Raw genomic sequence first — 26,921 nt, 5'->3', positions numbered from 1 at the left:
TCACTTTATGAACTCAAGTGGAAAAGATTCTCTGGAGAGTGAAAATACTTCTTCTTCAAATGACAGTGATGAAAGTGATTCCGATTTCAGTTCCGAGATGATAATGCCAATTGAAACTACGTGACGAAACCAGAATGCAACAAGAGCGAGTGAGAAGTCTAGTTTTCCTTTTTTTTTGCTAGTTGCTTTACGTCGCACCGACACAACCTTACGGCGACGATGGGACAGGAAAGGCCTAGGAATGGGAAGGAAGCGGCCGTGGCCTTAATTACGGTGCAGTCCCAGCATTTGCCTGGTGTGAAAATGGGAAACCACGGAAAATCATCTTCAGGGCTGCCGACAGTGGGGTTCGAACCCACTATCTCCTGGATGCGAGCTCACAGCTGCGCGCTCCTAACCGCACGGCCAACTCGCCCGTTGAGAAGTCTAGTAAAATAATACTTGGAATTATGATCTTGTTGACAATAAGCCTCTTTCTGTAACATGTAAACCAGTTTTTGAAATTCACTCTATAGTGAGGAGGGGGTTGGGTAATAATCCGAAAGAAATGGACTTAGGGAATGAATTTCTAACCTCACAGTTCTGGGATCACATTACTAAGGAAACCAGTACCTATGCCTCTACATTTCTTGCTAATTTATCTGCTTCCCTGGAAACCAGTAATACTTACGAACAAAAACATTGGTTTCCTGTTACTTTAGACGAGCTAAAAACTCACTTTGCTTTGTGTATTCTTATGTAGCCTATGTGATTAATCAAATTTATGTTAAAGTGACGAAAAAATAAATAGTAAGTAAGGGAATATTTCCTTTCACAAGTAATGGCAGGCCAAAGGGTTAAATCATTCAATGTGTGGAATTTCTTTCACTGGCTAAAGAGCACTGCAAAGACCAGTCAATCAAACAGCAAATACACTTTCAAGCACCACGTTCATTCTCTTTGTGTGTTGACCCTTGATCTTAGTCGGTTATTCTTGACATTGGTGTTGAGTAGTAGTTCTGTTTAAAAGTACGGTAGCGATTTATTTTATTGTCTGTTAGCCATGGGTAGAAGTGAAGTGACGATCAAACAGCACGCCGAGTCACAAATCGGGACATTTTTATGTAAGGATACAGATGGCCTATAAACTTCTGCAATCAAAAACTTGAAGAAAAAAATGTTTTGCAGTCCTTCCTTTGCCTTGGCAGCACTTCTGTGCATTTGGGCCTCTACGAACAGTGTCGATGTAGAATTTTATTTAGCAAGTACAACATAATTGTAACTGATAGGCGGTCTCAAATGAAGGAGAACACCTTTTAAACAATTGGCATGTTGTACTTAAATCATCATTGAAATTCCTCTTCCTTGTAGGTGTGTTGTACTGTGATAAATAAATACATTCAGAATAGTATTTTTCACTTTGAAATTGTGTTTGTAAATTTGAAAATAAGCATATTCCTGTGTGTTCGTTAATACTTCTTGCAGTCTTATGTTGATGTTTGTCTTATTTTCCATAGTGAATTCAAAACTGCATGATGAGCAATGTGTGATTAAGCAGTATGATTTTACTCCCTATTTTTAACCAATTTGCTACAAAATGCTAAATTTGAGAAGTTTAGATGCTACAAAACGCTAAATTTGAAAATCAAAACGCTAAATCACTGATTTTTAAATGCTATAAACCATGAACTCTAGACATGACATATGCAATACATGTTAAAATAATTGTAAACAAATTTAAAATCTTGTCCAAAAGAAAATTTGTGTGATTAAAATCATTGTAAACAAATTTAAAATCTTGTCCAAAAGAAAATTTGTGTGATTTTAACATGTATTGTGTATGTCATGTCCCAGCATCAAATTTTATAACTACTATTCCGTAACATTAATATCATAAGAAATCACAGTTCAATTTTTACAAATTATAAATGTCATTGTCCTCTAAACAATGTTTGTTTTAAGATTAAATTAATATGGCTGTTGATGCCAATAAAGGAAGGGTGAAACATGTTCCCATAGTATTTAGATTTCCTATGTTTAATTAACCACATAACATGGTACCAATTGTATTGAATAGGTGGGGTAAAAAATATACTCCTTTTGTAAACTAAGTGAGATCGCTGTTTTCAATACAGAACAAAAATGAGAGATGGTTTGTAACATCATGCAGTACTCAAAGATATTCCACCTCTAACATACACAAATCACATTTGGTGTAGAATCATAAGGGAAGTTAACAAAAAAGTGGTACCGGTAGTTATATGACAGTCATTTATGATATCAAAACTTAGCTTCTACATCATCATCATCATCATCATCATCATCACTATCTGTCCTTTACTTCATTTCCCATTATTTACTCACTGCAATCATAGCTCTGTTAAAATTAAAATGTTAATATACAAACACCTGGTTATTTATACAGTAGTTGAATTCATTTCTAATGAATATGGGCCAAGTTGAAAGCTTCAGAGTCCATACAGCATGAACACAAAATGGTTAATGATCTTGTATGTATATATGTGATATTTGATGGAATAGTCAAAAGAGAGATTTTGTTTTTTCTAAATTTCATAGTATGCAAGCAAATTCAAAAGAAGTGTATATCTTTGTGCGATTCAATTTCAAAATGCTCTATCTGATCAAAAATACCTGGACACCCATCTGAACCTTAAAGAGGAATCAAGATGTCACTATGACTGCTGCTGCTGCTGCTGCTACTGCTATAAAAGGCAGCTGAAAGTTTTATGTTGTTTGGTGCTAAAAGATACCTGCAGAATGAGTAGAGCTAAGGAGCTTAGTGTCATTAAAGGTGGAATGGTTATTGGTTGCCGCATCAGTAAGTAATAAGTCAGGGCCATTTCCACCCTTCTGAGTTTGCCTAAGTCAGGGACATGATTGTGCAGTGCGAAAGGAAAGGCATAATGACAACAAAACCGCAGCCAGTTAGGCCCTGTGTGTTGACTTATAGGAACCATAGGGACCGTCGAGCAAATTGAAGAAGGTGGTACACAAAAATTGCATGACATCGTCTGATGTCATTACCTGTGAGTTCCACAATGTCACTAATTGTGCAGCTAACACCATGGCTGTGTGCCAGGAGATAGGAGGACTTGGGTTCATAAACACACATTTTACCAGCAAACACTAAGCACCGTGTTCAATGGTGTAAGATCAACGCTACTGTTCCATGGACGACTGGAGGTTTGTGACTTGGAATGATGAATTGCGCAACCTCATCAAGATGTTCACAGACATAACAATGCAAATACCAAAACAGAAAAATGAAAACAAAACACAATTACTTACCATGAGGGCAGTAGCACAAAATACAATGCGTGCAGGACCAAAACATAGGGGGATAAAGGGCAGAATCTTAACATTAACACTTGAAGCGTTGCCTGGTCAATATTACTAGCTACTAAATAAGAGGCAATTTTAAAATTAAATTAAAGAATTTTACTTAATAAATTACTGTAAATATGAAAATTCATAATATTTTATATACAGTTAAATATATATATTTATCGTTTAAAACCCAAAATGCAATGAAAATTAAAATGAGAAACAATATTTCATAATGAATATTAAATTAGGATAAATGAAGCTGATATCAATATAGGCTTCTTCAAATAATCAAATATTGGAAAACTTAAAACTCATATCATTAAATAAAATAGTCAATAAGGTTTACTTAAAGTATAGAAAGATTAAAATATTAAAATAAAAATAGGTTGCAACCCTTACAAGGAAATTTGAATGAAAAACACTAGGTAATTAGTACCCGGGAAATTCATAATTTAGATGGATGATCATCAGTATACAGGCCGCAACTACTAATACTGCTTAAAATTTAAGTTTGCTACACTACCTATACAAATAATACAAGTCACACACAAGGACACACATACAAAGATATTTGTGACTCCAACCACGAATTAATTAATTGAACAAGATTAAATCACAATAAAATTATAGTGGAAAGCAATCCCAACTAAATTAAGAATATCAAGGGAAAAATAATATAAACATTCCACACTTAATAACAGAACACGAAAGCACACAACAGAAGCTAGCAGTTACCAACGCCAAGCCATAATCCCATAATAGTCATCAAAGCCACCAAAATTAAAATGTGTCCATCAGATAAGATAAGATGAGATGACACATTACGTAATAATAAACAAAGGCAAGGAACCCCAAACAATGGGTAGTATGTGACAAGAAACGATAAGAGAATGGCATATATTAAGTTAAATATCGACCAGCAAATTTCAATTTTTCACAGACTCAATGTTATTAATAAAAATAATAATAATAATAATAATAATAATAATAATAATAATAATAATAATAATAATAATAATAATAATAATAATAATAATAATAATTTATCCAATGGGTGATAGTACAAAATTACATTTGCTTATGTTAAACAGTTCGCCAACAGCTTAGATAATTTAGAATGGAGGAGGTTTTGGATAACGCTAGGATACATACATGAGGTGTCATTTAATTAAGGTCCCAAACAATGCAAATAATGATCCCATACACATCGTCAGCGAGCAAACGCAATAGCAACACAGTTAGAAGGCAAATTCAAACAACGAAGAGAATTAGGAAGGAAAATACATCAAAATTAAATAACAGAATAATAATAATAATAATAATAATAATAATAATAATAATAATAATAATAATAATAATAATAATAATAATAATAATAATCACGACGATAATAATAATAATACCAATATAATGGTCCGTTATTGGACATTATAAATTTTCCAGCTAACTCATTCCTGGTTGCCAGTGTTTCGCCCCCGTGTGCTAGGTTGGGCTCATCAGTTGGTACCTAGCACACATGGGCGCCCTCAGGATATTTTCCAGGGGGGGGGGGCACATTAACAATTTTCTTGAATATAAAACCAATATAACGTCAGCAACATTAAATTGTTTACAGAAATTTCCAGTTATAACAGATGCTAGATGGCTTTCAGTAAGTTCATTTTATGAAATAATCTGGTATGATATAAAACAATTAAACATCAACATTTTTAGAATTCCAGGGGCGCCCATGCTAGCACACCCACCAAGACGCTAGCTAGTGCATACCATGGAGGCCACTGCGTATATTGGTATTATAAATTTACTCATTCGGGACAAATATTTCAGATTCCCTATGGGAATCAACATCTATATCATCTGATGGCCAAGCAGGCATCAATTTTTGGTAGTGAGACAAAGTCTCTCATAGTGCATTAGCACTGCCGGTGGCTCCAAATAGCTTACGCAGTGGCCTCCATGGTATGCACTAGCTAGCGTCTTGGTGGGTGTGCTAGGTACCAACTGATGAGCCCAACCTAGCACACGGGGGCGAAACGCTGGCAACCAGGAATGAGTTAGCTGGAAAATTTATAATGTCCAATAACGGACCATTATATTGGTATTATAAATTTACTCATTCGGGACAAATATTTCAGATTCCCTATGGGAATCAACATCTATATCAGATAATAATAATCCCAAAGAATGAGTAGACAAATAAAGTACGAACGACAACACAGTAAGTTTAAACTCACACAAAATACAACCTCATAGACGCATAACTAGCGATTCCAAATTCCCACACAATTTAGTTACATTGCTTTTATGGATTCAGTCCAAAACCGATACCAGAAGATTTTGTTTACTAATGTTTATACGGTTGTTTAACAGACGTTGCCAAAAGGGTGCGTTATGATGTTGGTCAAATCCACGATAACATCACTCACTTTTAATCCATGGTCGTGCGAGATCACCAGAACTAGTTATAATTTTCAGTACTTACTTGAGGTGGGTATCCAACATAAGAACATAGGTTACATTAATAACTTGCCATGCCGGTAAATGGTTAACACACACATGAAGTTTTCTGCTTACACTAGTGCAATAAATATGGGTTGGAGCGCAAAAAAATAATATATACAACAGGGCCAAGGCATAGCCCTAGCTTCTTCACACTCATCCAGGAGAGTCACACTCCATTTCTAACACTCTCCGACCACACCAAGATGTCTTTTTACGAGCGCGGCTAAACACAGCCATGTTGGATGGTGAAACTCAACAGACTCCTTCCTCTCTCACAGAGGAGGCAGAAGAGAGACGGCTTCCAGCGTTCAAAGTCCCCACTGCACAAACGCGCAATTATCGATCGACCATCGAGCGAATCAGAAAGATCCAGGAAAGACGTAATAATGGGAGATACAATTTTTAAATTAAATGTGCATGGTAGATTCACAATTAGATGACAGTTCCCAATAATGGGCGATAATGTTAGATAACATCTCGATACACAAGTAGACATGCCAGATAAATATTCGTAGATGTTTTCATGTTACAAATTGCGCTATACCATGTGGCGGTTAGATGAAAGAGTTTGCATGTGGCTTATGCCAGGTGAATAAGCCTTTACATTGCCTACAGTGAAATTTGGTAGAATTTGATTGATACCTTATTCAACAATGTGGTGGAGTGTCTGAAGAACACTTAGAGGACATTTTCAAGTATGTGTTTGGACACATTTGATCAGAAAGCACATTTTCTGCATTAAAAATATCCATATAGTTAAATATTGGTCTATTTAATTTTTCCAAATGTTGATCTAAGATGAAACATTCCTTCCTAGTTGTTTATCATGAAGTGAATGTCACAGGGTACTATATCAGAATATGAATATGGTATCAGAGTGTCTCGCAGGCTTCCGTATGTTAAGATAATGTTTCTAACTAAGGAAATGAGTTATAATGTAAAAAACATGATAATTGAAGGGAATACATCAATATCCATCACAAAACACAATTCCATAATCCTTAAAACCATCTGTTAAAACATCGTAATGAAAGGACTTAGAACTTGTGATGGAAGATTTGCTTTATATCGCACCGACACAGATAGGTCTTATAGCAATGATGGGACAGTAAAGGCCTAGGAATGAGAAGGAAGTGGCCGTGGCCTTAATTAAGGTATAGCCCCAGCATTTGCCTGGTGTGGAAATGGGAAACCATGGAAAACCATCTTCAGGGCTGCCAACAGTGGGGTTCGAACCCACTATCTACTGGATGCGAGCTCACAGCTGTGCGCCCCAAACCACACAGCCAACTCGCCCGGTGTGATGAAAGGACTCGGAACTTAAACAAGGGGATAGTTTCAGAATATATTACCATCTCATTATATTGGTACCTTATTCTGGGGTTGCTTCCCCATTTTAATCCCAAATAATTACAGTTGTATACATTAGCATAGACAACACAGTGGAAAAACAACTGTAGCTCAGATTATAAGAATGGCTACTGGGGAGCTGCACCATCTGAAGGGATCCTAGCTTTAAATACAGGTTCTGACAGCAGTCAGCATAGCTTTTCCTTCACTTACCACAAGCTAATACTGATATATCACCTTATTACAAATCCTAGGCCACCTTTACAAACATCGCCATCAGATTATATTACAATTACAAATGCTAGCGAAGGGTAAGTGATAACAGAATGGCATTATAGCTCTGATAGACCTTGGCCTATGAAGTGACTGCTGCTCAGCCCAAAGGCCTGCAGTTTACAAGGTGATGTGTGGTCAGCATAATAAATCAACTCAGCCATTATCCATGGCCTTCTAGACTGGGGCAACTCTCTCATCACCCAATAAGTCCTCATTCATTACAAGTAATAAGAATATTAACTCTATATTTAAAGAAAAACACAAGTAAAACTGTCCATTAAATATAGCAAACCAATATAGTTATAAAAACATTCATCAAGAGCTGTTTCTGTTCTTAATCCATTTACTGGATACATAGAAGTTTCATCTCTGTATAGGTCATCGACAAGGGATCCAGCTCCATGGCTAAATCGTTGGCACGCTGGCCTTTGGTCTAGGGGTCCCGGGTTGGGGATTTTACCTTAATTGGTTAATTCATCTGGTTTTGGGGGCTGGGTGTTTGTATTGTCTGCACATTAGAAATCATCTTAAGTAGAGTTCCATCCTCACAGACATGCAGGTCACCTATAGACCATCCACAAGAAAAAGACCTACACCAGGCCTCGCTCGAGGCCATATGCCGTTTTTGTCAACAAGGAGTATAAAAGTATTATGCATACCCTAACTTCTGTGAGTAATATTTTCTGGGTATGATGAAGTATGAATGAAGTATGAGTATGGCTTGATTGTTGCCACTTTTACTATCAGACAACATAACAGTTAAACATTCTGATTACATTAAAACCATTTAATTCTTATTTGAGAGGATGACAATATAGTGTTTGCTTACTGACAGGAGGAAACCACAGCTATGGAGTTGCCAGTTTCCATCAGGAGGTTGATCTATGTTAAAAATAAACAATTACAATTACATGTTCAAATTTAATAGCCTACATATCTGTTGGCAGTTTGCGTGTTAGTCTGTAGCACTGATGGTCTTGTGGTTAGTGTCCCTTTTGTTTTTACCCTTTTCTTTTATATTGCATCTGTATTTTTCTTTGTCTATGCAGACTAGGAAATGCACAGATTAAGTATAAGCTGTACGGTATCAAAAACTTGTTTTTGTAATGTGACATCTTGCCACTCACAGCTTGACAAATTGTTGCATTTCTGTTTTAATTACCACTGCTGCCATGGATAGAGATATGTTTTAAACAAAAAATCACTAAAAATGTAAAAGAAAAAGAAAAGAAGCACTCATGCTATTAATTGTTTTAAATAAGTTTTATTTACAGTATTAAATATATAAGATTGCCATATCTTTTCTTGGCAGTTTAATAAATCACGTTCATTTGAAATAGAATAAATCAGTGAAGGTAAACACTGTAAGATATAGTGTACTTATATATCTCACACTTTTTTTTTTTTTTTTTTAATTCAGGCTTAAAATTAGGCATGCAGGAAGTCAGTATATTAAACTTGCTTAGAATTAAAATAATTTTTAAAAGTAATAAAATCTCATTATTTTGAATAATAGATTGCATTTTATTTTCTCTAACTTTTTATTGATATTAGCAAAAGTATTAAAGTTTGTAGGAAAGAATGTTTTCCCAGAGCTTACAAGCAACATGAGTTAAGCTGAATGGCCTGTAATTATCTGTTTTATGTTTAGCACTCATCCTTATGTACATTGGGGCTACTATACCTGCTCTTCATTCATGTGGTATAGCTCCTTCATACAAACAGTCATCAAATAAATATTTGACATATAACACTATATCCCAATCCATTGCTTTTAATACTGTATATCCCTAGAAATCATACCTCTCTATAACTCTTCTAAACAAAACCCCTAACTTATAAGGGAAGGCCATCTGAGCGTAAATGTCTATCTCCTATCCATCTATCAAGATCTATAAATCTCACCCCAATTTCCCACATACCGTAGTCACTTTTAAATCCTCAATCATGCTGCAGTCAGTATCCCTCCTACACAGTATCCCACTGATAACAATTTCCACTTCCTTAAACTTCACCCATGCTGTCACAACTGGATTCCACACACCCTCAACTATGTTACTACAGTTAAACTTACCTTCAACAGACCCTTGATTAATTGGATACTTGTCTTAAATGGAAATACTTGACAGTCCCATGAGTTAAGGGGTGAAAAATGTGTTAAATTCCCTTCATTAAATGGAAACTGTGTTATGCAGACAACAAAAATCAAAATACACATTATAATGGATCATTTTCAAGTTCTGGAATGGAGTATTTAGAAAATTTTCAGGCACCCTATGAAAGTAAACCCTTGTCTGCTGTAACAGTTGATTCTGTAGCTAACAAAGAATTGGCAGATAAGTCTTTTGTTCTCCAACTTAAATGTTAAAGTGTATGGCTAAATGTCTGTTTACTGTTGTCCAAGCCTTTCCCAATTCTTGCTTTAATGAGCCATCAATCAACAAATGCCTGTCTTTGTCTCAGCCCTTATCAGTCAGCTTAGAATTCAGCTTTTAACTCAGCACTTCTAAACTTACATTACTGACATAGTTCAGCAGTAGTCACATTGACGATGGGCAACGAACAGGGGCTATTACCGGATAGTTCAAGCCCCCAAGAAAGAAATTACACTGCTGCACTCAAACTACTGTAACTTGAAAAGTATTCAAGATATCGACCTCAAACTTGGAAAATGTACTCACTAGGTTGCTTAGTAATCTGAATGTTGTGATACCTTTCAAAGCAGTACCATTTGTGCCTCCATTTAATAGTCCTTCTAAGCAGAGTGTAGAATGAATACCCTGTTTGTGCCATTCATGTACTAATTGGTTTCAGGTATGAAAGGATTTCTCTTTACGCTACCCCCCATTTAGTGTTAGCCATTGTCGTTCTCTATATGCGATTTTCTATTTTACGCAATAAAAATATCACACGAGAACACTTTTACGTATTCTAAAAGCAACTTTATTATCGCTACCAACTTATCCTGTCAGATCAAGAAGAAAACAATCACTCGTCACAAAAACAATCTACAAAGAAAAAATATATATGTTTCACATCAGAGACCTAATGGTGCTGTTCCTTGACGCCATATTGGAAGTCTGTGTGTCCGTACGTCCGCACGTTATACGTCCATGGACACGAAACACAAATATAATAACATAATTTCGGCTCATCATAAAACTTCAAAATACGAGTATTGAAGGTTTTATCATAATTAGGATACCTGTCCTACGACAATTATCCCCCCCTAAAACCTTCAATACTGATTCCGGACCTTTCTGTTTCTAGGTCTTAAATTATACCTAGAGGTCCCAATCTCCATGTCTTCAGTTCTCTCATCCTCCAAGGTCGGTACCGACACATGTTGATCCTCTCTGGAGTTCGTGTCCTTCTGGGGTCCTTTAGAGAGTTCCCACTCGCCGGTCCCTCCGCCTTCTGTTAGGGGTTGGGGTAATACCTTTAATTCTGACGTATGCACCTTCGTCGGCGGCATAGTTTTCAGAAGATACACACCATTTCCCAACTTTTTCTCCACCTCAAAAGGTCCGAGCCATTTTGGGGCCATCCCAGCGTGGAACTTTTGATGCTTGTTGCTGAGGGGGTGGTTTCGACGAAGAACTAGTGTTCCCGGTCTGAGCTCCGTTTCTTCCGGTGTATCGTTGTTCTCGGCTTCTCTCCTGGAACGCTCTTCGGCTTGGCTATGTGCCTGTTGCATTCGCTGCTGGTTATGTACATACCATGTATCAAGACCCTCCGGTTCCTCCTCTCGTTTATGTATGAAGTCCCAGTCGCCGGTTCTCTTAATTGGACGTCCAAGAAAAAGTTCTGCGGGCGAGAACCCTGTGACGCGATTAATCCGCTGTCTGATGGCCAAAAGGGACTCATGTAGTTGTTGGTCCCACTTGGTATGTTCTTTGTCAACCAGGTGAATTCGGAACATCTTCTTCAGCTCCTGATTTCTCCGTTCGGTTGGATTCGCTTGTGGGTGGTAGATTGGTGTCGTCCAGTGTTCGATTCCCCATTCTAACAAAGTTTGCAACCACTGCCTCGAAGTGAATTGACTACCATTGTCTGTGAGTATACACCGAGGATATCCATAACGACTGAAGACTTCTGTCCTTAAGAGGTGTATGATACGTCCCGATGTAGCTTCGGGAATGGCGAATGCTTCCACCCATCTGGTGAATAGGTCAGTCACCATGACTATTCCCGTTTTTCCCCGAGATGTCCTAGGGTAGGGTCCCATAAGGTCAATAGCGAGTACCTCCCAAGGTTGATGGGGTCGTCGTCCTCTCATGCTGGTACTCGCCTTCTGATTGTTCGCCTTAGTGCGAGCACAGATAACACATGCTTGAACGTAGTTCTTAATTTCTTGACGCATGTGTATCCAAAAAAAACGTCGCCGAATCGAAGAATATGTTTCCTCTTGACCAGGATGCCCTGCTTCTGGATCATCATGATATTTATTCAAAATCCTCGTGGTTTGCGACTTCGGGATGACGATGACCGGGGAAGATCCAGACAGATGTGAAATGTATTTGAGTATGCCGTCTTCGAGTCGGAAGTTCTTATAGCACATCTTAAACTGGACTGGGACAGCTTGACGATTAGTGCTGCGTTTGCTGATCCAGGATTTCATTCGGTTACAGGACATGTCCTCCGTTTGCCATTTCCTTATTAATTCCAAATCGATCTCATTATTCCTTCGATGGATAGCAAGAAGCACATGATCGGTTTGAGGCCTTTTAGCTGGCAGAGGGATCTCTCTCTCTAATAAATTCGTCGCTGATACCTGCCCGTCCTCAGGATTTCTTGATAGGCTATCCGCCGCTTGATTGGTCGCCCCAGGAACGTGACAAATCTCGAAGTCAAAGTCGGCAAGGATCAAGGCCCATCGCATGAGTTTGGACTTCGATCCAGATACTTGGTTCAACCACTGAAGTGAAGAGTTATCCGTAAATAGCCTGAACTTCCTTCCCTCTAGGTAACCTCTAAACTTCCCGACAGCCCACACCACTGCTAATGCTTCCTTCTCGGCTGTACAATAGTTTCTTTCGGAAGCAGAAAGTTTCCTACTGGCATACTCAATTATATCCTTGCTTCCTCCTTGTTTCTCGTGAAACAGTACAGCCCCAAGACCGACGTCACTCGCATCCGTCTGTAAGCAGACCTCCCGGTTTGTATCCAGATAGGCTAGATTTGGAGCATCACAAATAGCTCTTTTTATCTCCTGGAAGGCTGTTTCTTCCCTCTGAGTCCATTTAAATAGTATGTTCTTGTTGAGGAGGTCGGTTAACGGAGCAGCTTTCGTCTCAAAGTGCGGCACAAAACTACTGTACCACCCGCAGAGGCCTAAAAATTGACGTACCTGGCGTTTCGTTCGAGGTCTTTCTTGTTCTTGAATGGCCCTATTCTTCTCAATTTGTCTCTCTAATCCCCTGTCCGTCACTACATGACCTAAGTACTCCACCGAGTTTGATGCGAATTGACACTTCTTGACTTGGCAAGTAAGTCCGTGGATCCTCAGTCTTTCTAATATTCTAGCTAGGTGTTCCAAATGGTCCGAAAATGTCTTGCTATATACGAGGATGTCATCCAAATAGACCTGACAGAATTCCCCTGTATATCCTGATAAGACTTCGTCCATCAGACGCATAAAGGTGGCTGGAGCATTCTTAAGACCAAATGGCATGACTCTGAATTGATAAAGTCCTCTTGGGGTACAAAAAGCAGTCATCGGTCGAGATTCTTCTTCGACTTCGACTTGCCAGTAGCCAGAGTTTAAATCGAGGGTACTGAAGACTTTTGCCCCACTCACTTGCTTTATCAGGTGGCGTAGATCCGGCATGGGGTAAGCATCGGACATAGTCTTGTTATTAACTTGACGTAAATCTACACACAGTCGATAATCCCCACTTTTTTTCTTAGGCAATACTATCGGAGAAGCCCATCTTGATACCGAAGGCTCAATCAAACCTTGGTTCTCCATTTCCTTGACCTTCTTTATTACAAATTTTCGCTTATCTGGGTTCAGTGGGTAGGGCCTTTGTTTGACTGGTGTATTATCCTTGCATGTTATTTTATGTTTCACCGTTGTAGTAAACCCGATTTTATCAGTGATGACCTCCGGGAACTTATTCAGTAATTTCTCAAGATTTTCCTTCTCCTCCACCTTCAACGGTCCTGTTTTCAGTTCCGCCCATACCTTGGGTTCTACTGTTTGTGACTCAAGAGCTTTATTTTCAACCCATGCCAGTCTACATCTTTTCCTATTACCAAGGAATATTTCATTAGCTGTGTAATCTATCACTACCCCATATTTAGTTAAGAAGTCATGTCCTAAGATTATGTCAGGTATCAAATCCTTGATAACCTTTACTGGTATGTCTATGACTTCCGAGGAGCATTTGGCTCGAAGGAAAGTACAACCATCAATCTGATAATGTGTGTGACGAACTGCCCCTCTGACTGTTTCCACCTTATCAGGACGGATGGGTTCTAAAAATTTAGCCACATTCATGCTCACAAACGAGTGTGAAGCTTGAGTGTCAAGGATAGCGATTACCGGCTTATCATCAATCGTCAAATTAATAGCCGGGTGGGGTGAACTAGGCTCATCACTACAAATTTGACCAATATATTTACCTTCCAGCCAGGTGTCATGTATCTGGGGCTGCTTCATTCCGGAACCCTCCTTTCCCCAGCTCGAACGGTCCCAAGCTAGTTTTCCGGACATTGTCCCTTAAAATGCCCGAGCTGCCCGCAACGGTAACATTTCTTGGGTATCTCCGCTGTTGAGATTTTCGTTCTCGAGGGATGGTAGCTGGTTTCCTCGTCCAGTTTGGCTACGATGTGACGGAGCTCTTCAAAAGTTTTTGGCTGTGCCACTTTAATAAGTGATCGTACCTTATCATGTAGCAGCTCGATTATATAAGGAACGCTCGTGTCAATATTTTCTTTTTCATGGACTCGTTTAAATAGTTGGAGTTTTTGAATTATGAAAGCTCCTGCTCTCATCCCACTGGGTTGTGTTTCAGTAAGGAACTTCTTTTGGACCGACGCTTGGACAAACTCTGAGTCAAATTTCTGGATGAATTCCTTCTTAAATTCCTCCCAGTCGAGACTGAGCCCTTTTATATTCTGCCACCAAGTCCCTGCTGATGCTTTTAGTTGTTGGCTGACAAGTTGTAAGTATATCTCCGTAGGTATATTCGTCCTACCTAGTAGAGATTCTGATGTCTTTAGGAATACTTTAGGACACTCTTCCAATCTCCCATGAAATTCTGGTAGGCTATCTCTGATTACCTTGGGATCGACCGGTATCCCAAGGGAAAGGTCCTTACCTCTGTTAGGTTGACCATTGCCTACGGAAATGTTTTCTTCCAGGGTTGAAATTTTTCTCTTAACCTCAGATTCAAACTTCGTAAGTTTCCGGTCTACTTCGGTTTTAAACTGGTTGGATTCCCGCTCGATTTCGCCAATCTTTTCTTCGACTTTGTTTTCCAAGGTATGCATTTCATTTGCTACTTTGTCTACATCTAATTCTACGTTGTTGATTTTATTATTAATTTTTGTAATATCTTCTTTCAGATCTCTTACCAAGGAATCGATTCGGCCTTTTATCTCTTCAGATTGTGTCCCGATCAAGGTAGTTAGTTGCGTAAGCATCCGGTCGTTGGCTTCCTTCTCCGAGATGACTTCAAAATCGAAGCTACCTGGGTCTTCTTCATTTTCGATCAGATCCTGGCGTAGTCTCTCTTGTAGTTCCGACTTGCTCCCGGCCGTCGGTAACCCTCGGGATATCAGCGCCTTTCGTAAAATCACGACGGTCATTTGATCAATCTTCATCATTAAACTTCGAAAGTCCTGTCACGGTCGCCAATTTGTCGTTCTCTATATGCGATTTTCTATTTTACGCAATAAAAATATCACACGAGAACACTTTTACGTATTCTAAAAGCAACTTTATTATCGCTACCAACTTATCCTGTCAGATCAAGAAGAAAACAATCACTCGTCACAAAAACAATCTACAAAGAAAAAATATATATGTTTCACATCAGAGACCTAATGGTGCTGTTCCTTGACGCCATATTGGAAGTCTGTGTGTCCGTACGTCCGCACGTTATACGTCCATGGACACGAAACACAAATATAATAACATAATTTCGGCTCATCATAAAACTTCAAAATACGAGTATTGAAGGTTTTATCATAATTAGGATACCTGTCCTACGACACCATTAATCATTAGAAATATCTCATTCACTGTCACTTAGTACCTATTATAACTGGTCTGTGTCCGACTTGTTGGCTGAATGGTCAGCGTATTGACCTTCGGTTCAGAGGGTCCCAGGTTCGATTCCCGGCCAGGACGGGGATTTTAACCTTAATTGGTTAATTCCTACGGCACGGGGTCTGGGTGTATGTGTTGTATTCATCATCATTTCATCCTCATCACGACGCGCAGGTCACCTACGGGTGTCGAATAGAAAGACCTGCATCTGGCAAGCTGAACCCATCCTGGGATATCCCGGCACTAAAAGCCATACGACATTTCATTTCATAACCGGTCTGTACATAATTAATCACAATTATTAGTAGCCATCGGCAACTGAATACGCCACGCCATGTTGTCATCTGCACTGGAGCTCCAAGGAATAGCTCTACATATCCAACATTATTTTGTTAAATATATGAAGATTTACAGAAAGATGGAGCGATATTTTATATTCCATGACTACATCATTTGGAACTCGTAATCTCACCCACAATTTCATCAATAATCAAGGAAATACGAGGTGCATAAAAGCGAGAGTTCTCGTAATCCATCACCTACTGACAGCTGAGAAACTACAAGAATTCTCAGAGCTCATCACCCATGGGGCACATCAAACAATGAATCTGCATATAAATGTTGAAATACTTTGTTATCACATAGGGCACGTTGCCATGGGTGAGCCATCTTGTACAATGATTCTCGACACGTAAAAACACATGTTTAAATACGAACTTTCCATGGCTACAGAGACCGTACAATTAAAAAAATACATCGATACTAACATCTACGATCCCTCTACTCCATGACATTATTAAAAGTAGTTAAAATTATAGCCAACAGATAGCACAACAAGCTACAAATGATGCTCGTGTGTAAAAACAGAGATCTCCAGAACCCGTCAACAACCACTGGCTGCAGTACTATGGAGATGATCATTTTGGCCATATCAGTCAGTTCTGATAAATGGCACAAAATTTAATCAATAATATGTCCATGAAGTTTTAAAAAAGTAAATATTATACATTTATAGAACATTATCTATTTACCAACACTTAAGCATCAGTAGCATCGCAGGCAATGCTTTGCATGCGAGTGCATTCTGATGTTTTAAAGCAGCATGCAATACATTTCTTTTGTACTAAGTATTGAGTAGTGAGATGGATAGACTCTATCAAATCCAACATGAACTCGTCACTGAAGAATCTGAAGTATATAGTAGAAGACCAGTTGCGAGGAGTCGATGTCGACTAATTGCACCTGATCATTATCATTTATATAGCAATCCACAGTGATGAATCAGAGAGCACAGTATTGTAAATAAACACGTTTGTTGCAAATTGTTGTGAAGAATTCCAGTTTTATTCTGAAACAAATAATAGAAACACATAAGGCAAAATATGTCCATATAATGTTTAGTTGAATGGAATGGAGCTGCAAGTGAACCCCATAAACAGAAACTGGCAAACAAGTTTAATTTGGGAGGGTGGATTTACACAAGTAATACAAGCACCAACTCGTCTCAATAACTTACTAGGTGTATTCTTAGTTAAACAATGGGAAATTGTTGATAATACTGAGATAATTGGAGGGATAGGTGACCATAAGGCTTAATAAGAAATCACACAAGATAAGAAATTTTACAGAAAAACTAAAGTTGAAGAATTCGGGACTTACCTTAAATCACAATTCAATTGTTGGATAAGTGAAGGGAGTAATGTGGGTACACTTTGCGCAAATTTAAAGGAATTATTTGGGAAGGAGAGAAGAGATTTTTACCTGTTAAGAAGGGTAAAATGACCTCAGACCCTGTTTAATATACAAAGGAAATAAGGAAATTAAAAAGAAAATGTAGAAATGTAAACAGGAAAATCAAAGCGGGTAGGGAGAATAGAGAAACTAGAAAACAGCTAATAAGGGAACTTAATAGAGTGAAGAAGGAAACAAAAGAGAATTACATGAATGGTATACTTCATGAGGGTAATGACCATAAAGGGAAATGGAAAAGGCTGTATTCATACATTAGGAATCAAAGGGAAAAGGAATCCAAATTCCCACAATAGTAGGAGAAGGGGGGTGAACAGTTTTTAACTGATAATGAGAAAGCAAATCTATTTAGTAGGGAATTCATAGATTCAGTAGAAGATTGTCAGGAGTTGGAAACTGAAGAGAAGCAGAGACACATAAGGAAACAAGAAGCTTCTCATTTACAAATGAATATTTTCAGAGAAATCCAACTGCTTCAGCAAGGAAAAGCAGCAGGGACTGATTGAATTACTGGGGAGCTATTAAAGACAATGGGGTGGTACCTAGTGCCTTATTTAAAATTTATCTTTGACTATATCATAAATAATAGCGTAATACCAAAGGAATGGAAGGAATCTGTAATAATACCAATTTATAAAGGAAAGTGTGATAAAGGAAACCTGAGAAAAGACCAGTTAGCCTGACCAGTATAGTTTGTAAAATACTGGAGAGTTTAATAGCAAAATATATTATTGAAGATAAAAATTGGTTCATGAGGAGCCAGTATGGATTCAGAAAGAATTTTTCTTGAGGCATAACTGGTGGGATTTCAGCGGACATATCAGATCAGTTGGATTCGGGAGGCCAGTTGGATTGCGTAGCCATAGACCTTTCCAAGGTATTTGACAGAGTGGAACATTGAATATTATTAAAGAAACTGGAGGGAATAGGATTGGACATAAGGGTTATATGTTGGATAAGATCATTTCTAAATTCAAGGGTTCAAAAAGTCAAAGTAGGAAATCATATATCACAGGAAGAGAAAGTTGGGAAGGAAATTCCACAGGGTAGTAAAATTGGCCCGTTACTATTCTTAATATATGCAAATGATTTAGGGAACAATATAACATCAAAAATAAAATTGTATGCAGACTATATAAATGTTTGTAGGGAAATAAATAACATACAGGATTGTACAGAATTACAAAGAGACCTTGACAGTATCCAACATTGGGTCGAAGAGAATTATATAAAGATTCATGGAGGCAAATCAACTGTCACAACATTTACAAAGAGGAGCTTAAAAACTGAATTCAAATATATTTTGGATGAGGAAATTGTCCCAAAAGATGGCAAGTGCAAATATTTAGGAGTGATATTTAAAAGCAATTTGTACTGGAAGGGTCATGTTGATGACATTGTTGGGAAAGCATACAGATTGTTACATATCATAATGAGGCTACTTAAAGGATGCAACAAAGAATTAAAAGGGAAAAGTTACTCAAGTATGGTTCGTCCATTATTGGAATATGCAAACAGTGTTTGGGATCCTCACCAGGAATACCTAATAAAAGAAATACAAGGTGTGCAGAGGAAAGCAGCAAGATTTGCAACAGAAGATTTCAGGAGTAAAAGTAGTATATCCGAAATGTTAGAGAAACTTGGGTGGAAGAGAAAGGAGAAGGGAGAAGGGAGAAAACTAGACTTATAGGATTATACAGAGCCTATACAGGAGAGGAAGCATGGGGAGAAATCCGTGAGAGGCTTCAGTTGGAAAATAATTATATTGGCAGGGCTGTTCACAAGTATAAAATTAGACGGGGTTTTAGTAGAAATTGTTCCGGGGTTATCTGTGGAATGCAGAGAGGTGAAAGAAGGTGTGGGTTGAAATGGTTCTATCTATGAAAGTCAAAGATTAATTTAAAATTTTAAAATAAAGGTTAAATTTCTTTTCAGAAAATCAACTGTTAACCAACAAACTTCTTTACTTAGTGAAAACAACAATGTATCAGGTACAATGACAATTTTGACCTTAGAATAGAAAACCTAAGGATAGGTAATTTACATGTTTTTGAGCTTCAAGCTCCAAATCTACAAGTTCACAATGTCGCTAATGTTGCATTAGGTTAGATAAGGGGAGATATCTCCCAATACACAATTTTCAAGAGCACTTGGCTCCAACAGTAACAATTTATGGCCTTTCCAAAGGCACCACTCAATATTACACAAATACCTGCCTGCTATTTGCTTTACATCGCACCGACACAGATATGTCTTACGGCGACGGTGGGATAGGAAAGGCCTAGGAATTGGAAGGAAGCGGCCGTGGCCTTAATTAAGGTACAGCCCCGGCATTTGCCTGGTGCGAAAATGGGAAACCATGGAAAACCATCTTCAGGGCTGCTGACAGTGGGGCTCAAACCCACTATCTCCCGATTACTGGATACTGGCCGCACTTAAGCGACTGCAGGTATCGAGCTCGGTACACAAATACCAGAAAAGAGCTTACATGCTCTCCGAATTCAACCAAGGAGACTGGCTTCCAAATTCTTACAGCTTACTCAAGGCAACTTTACATAATACCTTTCAATTAATGGCCTGTCCAGGCACAACCTACAATTTACAATTTAGTTAACACAGGGGTATCTAGTACCCATATTACTGGGCCTTCATGAAAAGGAAGAACAGGTTAAATTACTGGCCCAAACTCAAAATATTTGGAGGCGAACACTTGCGCTCCTTGAAAACCAAGTTTTAAAACCCTACTTGGGCTTGTTGCCCGATGATGCAGAGGCTAATCCCACACTACTGAAGTGACTAGAAAGAAAAGATAATTAATGCTTTACAGTAGGAGAAACAGTTACAAAATTGTAGTCACCTCAAGCTAAATTGAAGGGAAACTCGAGAGGGTAACACACTCTCTATCCCCGAATTTACAGTTTAAGTATTTATGAAATTTTACATTAGCAAGAAGAAGTTTGCATTTTTTGAAAACAGATGGTTACATAGTTAAAAATTAGAACCTTCCCCTTGGGTAAATTTGCGAAGACAGCTACAGAGATAGACAACTAGTGGCCATTACCTGGGCTGATGTTCTGCCTGCCGAAGGATGAGGCACCCCACCTCCTGTCTTAACACACACACTCAGAAATTTGACGATCAATAAGACAAAGTAACTTGAAAAAGCCACGGCTTTTATACCCAAGAGGAGGGTTCAAGAAGGCTCTGGACTAAATTCGGACACACCCTCTCATTTTTATAGGCTAAACAAAAAACTACAAGAAGCCTATGATTGGCTGAAAAATAAATACAGAAAATTTGTGATTGGCTGGACTCCAAAGCTGGTGGGATGAGAAGGAAGTGTTGCAAACCTTGAAGTATCAAAATTAATGAAAGTCAATTTAGTTGAGAAAACCTGTAAACAAAAAACTTCCTTAAATCACTAATTATTCCACCTTGCACCAGAGTGCATGATCTCAGTTTTTTATACAGACATGTATGGAGAAAAGTTCGAACTTCTTGATGTACATCAAAACAAAATAAAGAAATCCAATCAGTTTAGGAAACTTTAATATAACATATTACTAAGTTATTCAGTAGTGACATCTTCTGGTCAATGTCCCAACTTTATGCATTAGCTGTTTCAAGATTTGTTCAAGAGTTAGTGTTCTTTAAAGCGCTTCTTTTAAATGTGCGGGGTTGAGGTGTACCTCCCGATACAGAAATGATTGGGGTAAATTTTCATTCATTGGGAAGGACGTGAAGGAGTGGAATAGTTTACCTGAGGAAGTGTTTGATCCTTTTCCAAAATCTGTACAGATATTCAAGAAAAGAATAAACAGCACCACAGAAAAGAAACGTTAGAGGGCATTCAACCTGTATAGGTTATTGTAATAAAGAATTTTTGTGAATAAAGTAATCCCATCCCCTTGTCTATGGAGACTGGACAGCTGAAGTAGGGGACTACCTGTAGGGGTGAAGTACAGTGGGGACTTTGAGGACCCTGGGATCGCTATGGTAGCTGTGAAGGCCCTTCAAGGAACTCTGAAAAGCAGTGGCAAAAGGTGCTCTGGTTAAGACGCAGCAGGTCGTTATGTATGTTAGGTACCAAAATGGGTTTTTAAAAAAAGCAATGTATATTTAAATCTTATAGCAATAATGTATAGTATTTTTTGAAGTGATTCCACATACTGTATATGAGTTGATTATGTGTGTAAGTACAAAAGATATTATGAGTAGAATTTTGTAAATAATATAAATTTATTAAGGGGGAGTTGTGTGTTTAATAGAAAAAATGTTAATGTAAATTGTATAATACTGTATTTTAGGAAAAATATTATTATTTTTTATTTTGAACTTAAAATGTAGTTGTTGTGAATAATGTATTTTTGTGTATCATTTGCCACCGAGGTAGAGACCTCATCTGCAAATGAAGTATTTTGATTTGACTTGATTTGAAATACTGAGAGCTTTGAGTTTACATCTATTAGTGATATATGGCACTGAACCGTTGAGAGTATCCTGGTTGGCCTGAACATGTCAGGCATTCATAAATTAAATCTGTTCATCTTCCTTCTCGAGCATAGAGTGGGCATCTCTTCCTCATAATTTGTTTCTTCGCGATGTTGGTTTGTGCTTTACGAGAACGTGCTGTAGTGGCACATCATGTAATCGGCAACTTTTCTCACTCGCTGAAGGTAACAGCTGCTTGATAAAATTCAGTCTGAAATCATAAGGTGGCATATTGCCATAGGAGTACTTATTAGGAGTACTTATTGAACAATATGCACTCGGTAGAATCATTTCAAAAAAGTGTATGAAAAGTTTCTATGGTCAACAAATGGTTTTCCTTTAGACAGATAGGATAGCATCTGGTCTTGTCTATCCTCTTCTGCCATGAATTTATTGCAATTAACATCTGGCAAAGCTTTTTTTACTGTTTCTCTCCATCTGTTTTCCACTCCCACAAATCTATACTCATACTCCATTGAGATGTAACTTACATCTCATTTGTCTTTCCACTTACCTATCATAACTCTGTTAGTATATCTAGCAATTGTCTCCCTTTTTTCAGTTTTGTAACTTTCACTTACTTTGGTGAATTTCTTATATTCAAACTTACCATTCCAGTACAGTGTGTTCCTTCATCCAAGAATTTCTTAGACTAATCAAAACTGTTGTAATAGTAGTCCATATAAATGTGGTGACCAGCATTTAAGTGCTAATAAATGGTTATCCATTATCAACCTTCTGTATATGACCTTTGCCACCATAATCATTTAACGAACTAGTATATATCGCAACTTTGTGGGTGAATCCTTTTGGCGTTGTCAACATGTATTATTTGACTCCATATTTACATATCTTATTCTGGATGTATTGACTAAATGACAGTCAGTCTCTCCAAAGAACCATGCTTTCATCCAGTGATAGTTCACAACCTGGATAGTACATTGCTGACATCCTGTTGTTGAAATATTTGATCACTGGTCTTATTTTATACAAGTGGTCACATGGTTTTGGTTCATCTTTACCAGAATTTGTTGAAAAATGAACAGAGCGAATTATATGAGGAGAAACCTACTGCTGCTCATACTCGCTGAAATGCTTTCATTATGGAATAAAGCATCTTTCTTCCAATAATCCTGTAATCTATTAATTTTCATGTTGCCCATCTGCAGAAACACACCCAAAAATACTAGGAGCTCTTTGACATTTACATCTTTTTACTGACAGATTTGCGATTTTTCTTTAGATCGTATACCTTGAAATATCTGTATGGCATTATGATTAGTTTCATCAACAACTTTTTGGAGAAATATATTTTCCAATAGAAGATGAAAATAGTCATTAGTAATACATCAGATCAAGTTATGTCTTTCACAACCTACATAGAAGCAGACTACCAAAGAAAACTAAAGACTTCAGTAGCATTCATAGACTTAACAGTGGTCTATGACACAGCCTGGAAAGATAGAGTATTCTACAAGTTTCTGAAAGTTATTCCATGTAGAATAAATGCACGACTTTTGAACACCATGCTGAGTCAAAGACAATTCCATGTACACAAGGAGGGAGGATGTAAGCAACCAAAGATCGCTGAACAACGAGCTACCTCATGGGTCGGTTCCTGCTCTCTTGTTGTTAGTTTATTCATTGCAGACATGCCGGAGACACTTTCAAGGAAATTTGGATACGCAGATGACTGGGCAATTCACTATAACAAACCAAACAGTTGAGCAAATGGAAGAGATCTTGACAGAAGACCTTAAGAAGTTGACACACTACTTTAAAATGTGGGGACTCAAACCAAACACCAGCAAAACTGAAGTTTGCTGCTTTCATCTAAGCAACAAAATAGCTATAGGGATTTAAAGGTGTAAATGGACAATCGGCAAATGAGGCACAACAGAAACCCCAAATATCTAGGGGTCACATTGGATAGAACATTGTCTTATAAACAACAACTCCGGATCTACAGCTGCAACTCTGCGAAGCTCGACTCTAGGGTTGGTGTATTCAACTGCTGAATACCATGCTGCTTTCTGGCTAAATAGTGCCCACACAAATATCATAGATACTCAACTGAACACCACAATATGTCTCATCACTGGCTCAATCAGATCTACTCCCAATCAAATCTGCTGTACCATAATTAATGCCATGGCTGCTTCCCTCCCATTCCTAGGCCTTTCCTATCCCATATTTGCCTATCTGTGTCTGTGCAACGTACAACAAATTGTAAAAAAAACAACATTAGAGTGGTTACCAGTGTTACTGTAAGTCATATTACTCCTCCAGATCTCAGACGTAAAGATGTTCTTCTAAGAGAATTCAACAAAATAATGAACAGTCCAGAACCGCCAATACATGATGATATTGGTGATGGAAATACTTATCACCTGTGTTTAAGAAAACCACCAACAGGAGCTGCCATGAACTTGAGGAACAGCAACTACCAAACTTCCGTTGAATGGCAGAAGAGACTCAATGACAAATACTACCCAACATAGCCTCCTGTGAAAAACATGCCACCTGCTTTCAACCTCCCTCATAGACTATGGTCCACACAGAAGAGGATTCTAAACAACCACGGGAACTGCAGCCTTCCACTATAAGGAGAACAGAATTTCAATGCCTGAGTGACTGTGGTGCTACACAACAGATGATCCAACACATCATCACAGATTGTAAGACAAGAAAGTATAATGGCATTGCTAGTGACTTCGCTCTCGCGAACCCAGAAATTATAGACTACATCCAAAATTTATATATATGTATATAGAAGTGTAGATACTACCTAAGACAGACACTGTATCTCTAGCCATATGCTAAATAAAATAACCAACCCAATTTATTTCATGTTCATTTGTGGATATTGCTTGGAAATTTTCACAAACACCTTCATTTTCATTCAGTGCACTGTTGTCACTTTCACCCTCAGAATCCCCCCACTCATCCTCACTGTCTGACAATATATCAGATTCACTGTCAGAATCCCCTAACATTTTAATTACATCATCACTAGTATAAAATTGTTGTTCATACTTCTTCTTAGGATAAGACAGACCAGGCTCTGGCCTGCTGTTCTTCATTTCGAAGCACTCCTAATTGTCACCTAGTTCCTCAACAATGGAGCCACACATGGAAGATTGTTGAAATGGTATCATTCCCAGAGTGCTAACATATCTATAAGCATCAGTCATCACGTTGACAAATTTCCTTGTAGCTTTAGAAACATGGGACTCGGAAAACTTTAAAGCGTCAGTGGCAGTGATCGTGTTAATAGTATACAGCGTAGTTTCAGTATAGAGAAAAAACCTTCTGTTCATCCCCACAGCATAGTTTCAGAACAGAGAAAAAACCTTCTGTTCATCAAGGAAAATCTTTCTGTTCATCCCCTTGAAGTTGTATGTTTTCTTTTAATTGGGAAGTTGAATATTATACTACCATATGTGCATTTAAATAATTAATCTTTTTATACATATAAGTTAATAAAACTGTAAGTGAGAGCTGTATTTGTCTGTATCTTTGTTTTGCCACGTCATGGAAACAGGTATATATGTGAATGGAAGATGGTGTACTTTCAGGCCCATTCATAACTTAAGTATTAGGTCATACACTATAAAGATAACTCAGATGAGGCATATGCAGTTAAAGAAAATGTAAAGCAATTTTAAAAAAAGTAAAGAATGCTTGACCTTGACCCATTAAAATTTCTGGCATTCCCAAATGATCGCAGACAAAACAAAAACAGAAAGGAAATGATTTTTAGATGATCTTTACTAGATTTACAAAAGAAAAAACATAACTGGAAACATACACTGAGTGGCCAAAAGTCACAGGAAGGGGTGTCCCATTAGAAAACTTGCTGTGTATGATGCCTGAGCATTGCGGCTAGCTGCAGCATAGCTGAGCCGTCTGTCACAGACACCAGTATTACAAGTTGTCCATTTCATGACCGTATCGATGTTTAATCAAGAAGTAAGTATAAATAACCACCTAATCGATACTTTATTATTGCCTCGGGCAAAATTGAATAAAATTAAAACTTACAGGACATGTTTTGACCACTTAGTGGTCCTCTTCAGCTGTATACAGTGGTCAAAACATATACAGCTGAAGAGGACCACTAAGTGGTCGAAACATGTCCTGTAAGTTTTAATTTTATTCAATTTTGCCCGAGGCAATAATAAAGTATCGATTAGGTGGTTATTTATACTTACTTCTTTACAGACACCAGTGTCATGAAGATAGCAACATGTCGTGAGTTAACTGACTTTGAACGTGGGATGATCATCGATGCACAGCGCATGGGTCATAGCATTGCAGAGATAACAAGCGAATTTGGGTTTCCGAGGTTAACAGTGTCAAGGGTGGATCTTCAGTATCTCAGAGGGAATGTCACCACCCACGTAAACCGCACCACGGGAAGACCACAGGTGTTTAACGAACGAACATCACATTGCCTCTGCAGAACCATACTGGGCGCTCTACGGGCTAATGTGAGTCAGATCAATGCCCAATTTAATGTTGGGAGTCAGGAACCCATTCCTACCAGGACTGTAAGGAGGCAACTGCACCTCATAGGCTTCACCTGCCAACGGCCAACCTATGTCCCATTGCTGACACCTCGATATAGAGCTCGACAACGTGCATGGGCCCATGAATATCAGCAATGGACCATGGAACAGTGGCGGCATGTGGTATGGTCTGATGAATCCCATTTTCAATTGTATCCAGCTGATGGGCGTGTGAGAGTGTGGCGTATGCCCCATGAAGCTATGGATCCTGCGTGTCAACAAGGTAGTGTCCACACAGGAGGTGACTCAGTTCTGGTCTGGGTGGCATTCTCATGGTTCCAATTAGGCTCCTTTATCCGGCTGAGGGAGCGCTGACAGGTGCATGTTATGTGGACATTCTTTCAGACCATCTGCATCCCTTTCTTGTCCTAGAATAC

At 38.3% G+C, this 26,921-nt stretch overlaps 1 protein-coding gene across 1 annotated transcript in view; it reads left to right on the top strand.

Annotated features, from left to right (window-relative positions):
* The window catches only part of LOC136879341 (potassium voltage-gated channel subfamily KQT member 1), a 916,827-nt gene that overhangs the window by 744,973 nt on the left and 144,933 nt on the right, over positions 1 to 26,921 (top strand). The gene's annotated exons all lie outside the window — the stretch shown is intronic.

The sequence above is a fragment of the Anabrus simplex genome, chromosome 8 (genome assembly GCF_040414725.1).
Source record: "Anabrus simplex isolate iqAnaSimp1 chromosome 8, ASM4041472v1, whole genome shotgun sequence".
In the NCBI taxonomy this organism is placed as follows: domain Eukaryota; kingdom Metazoa; phylum Arthropoda; class Insecta; order Orthoptera; family Tettigoniidae; genus Anabrus; species Anabrus simplex.
This window is presented reverse-complemented; position numbering and strand designations above follow the sequence as displayed.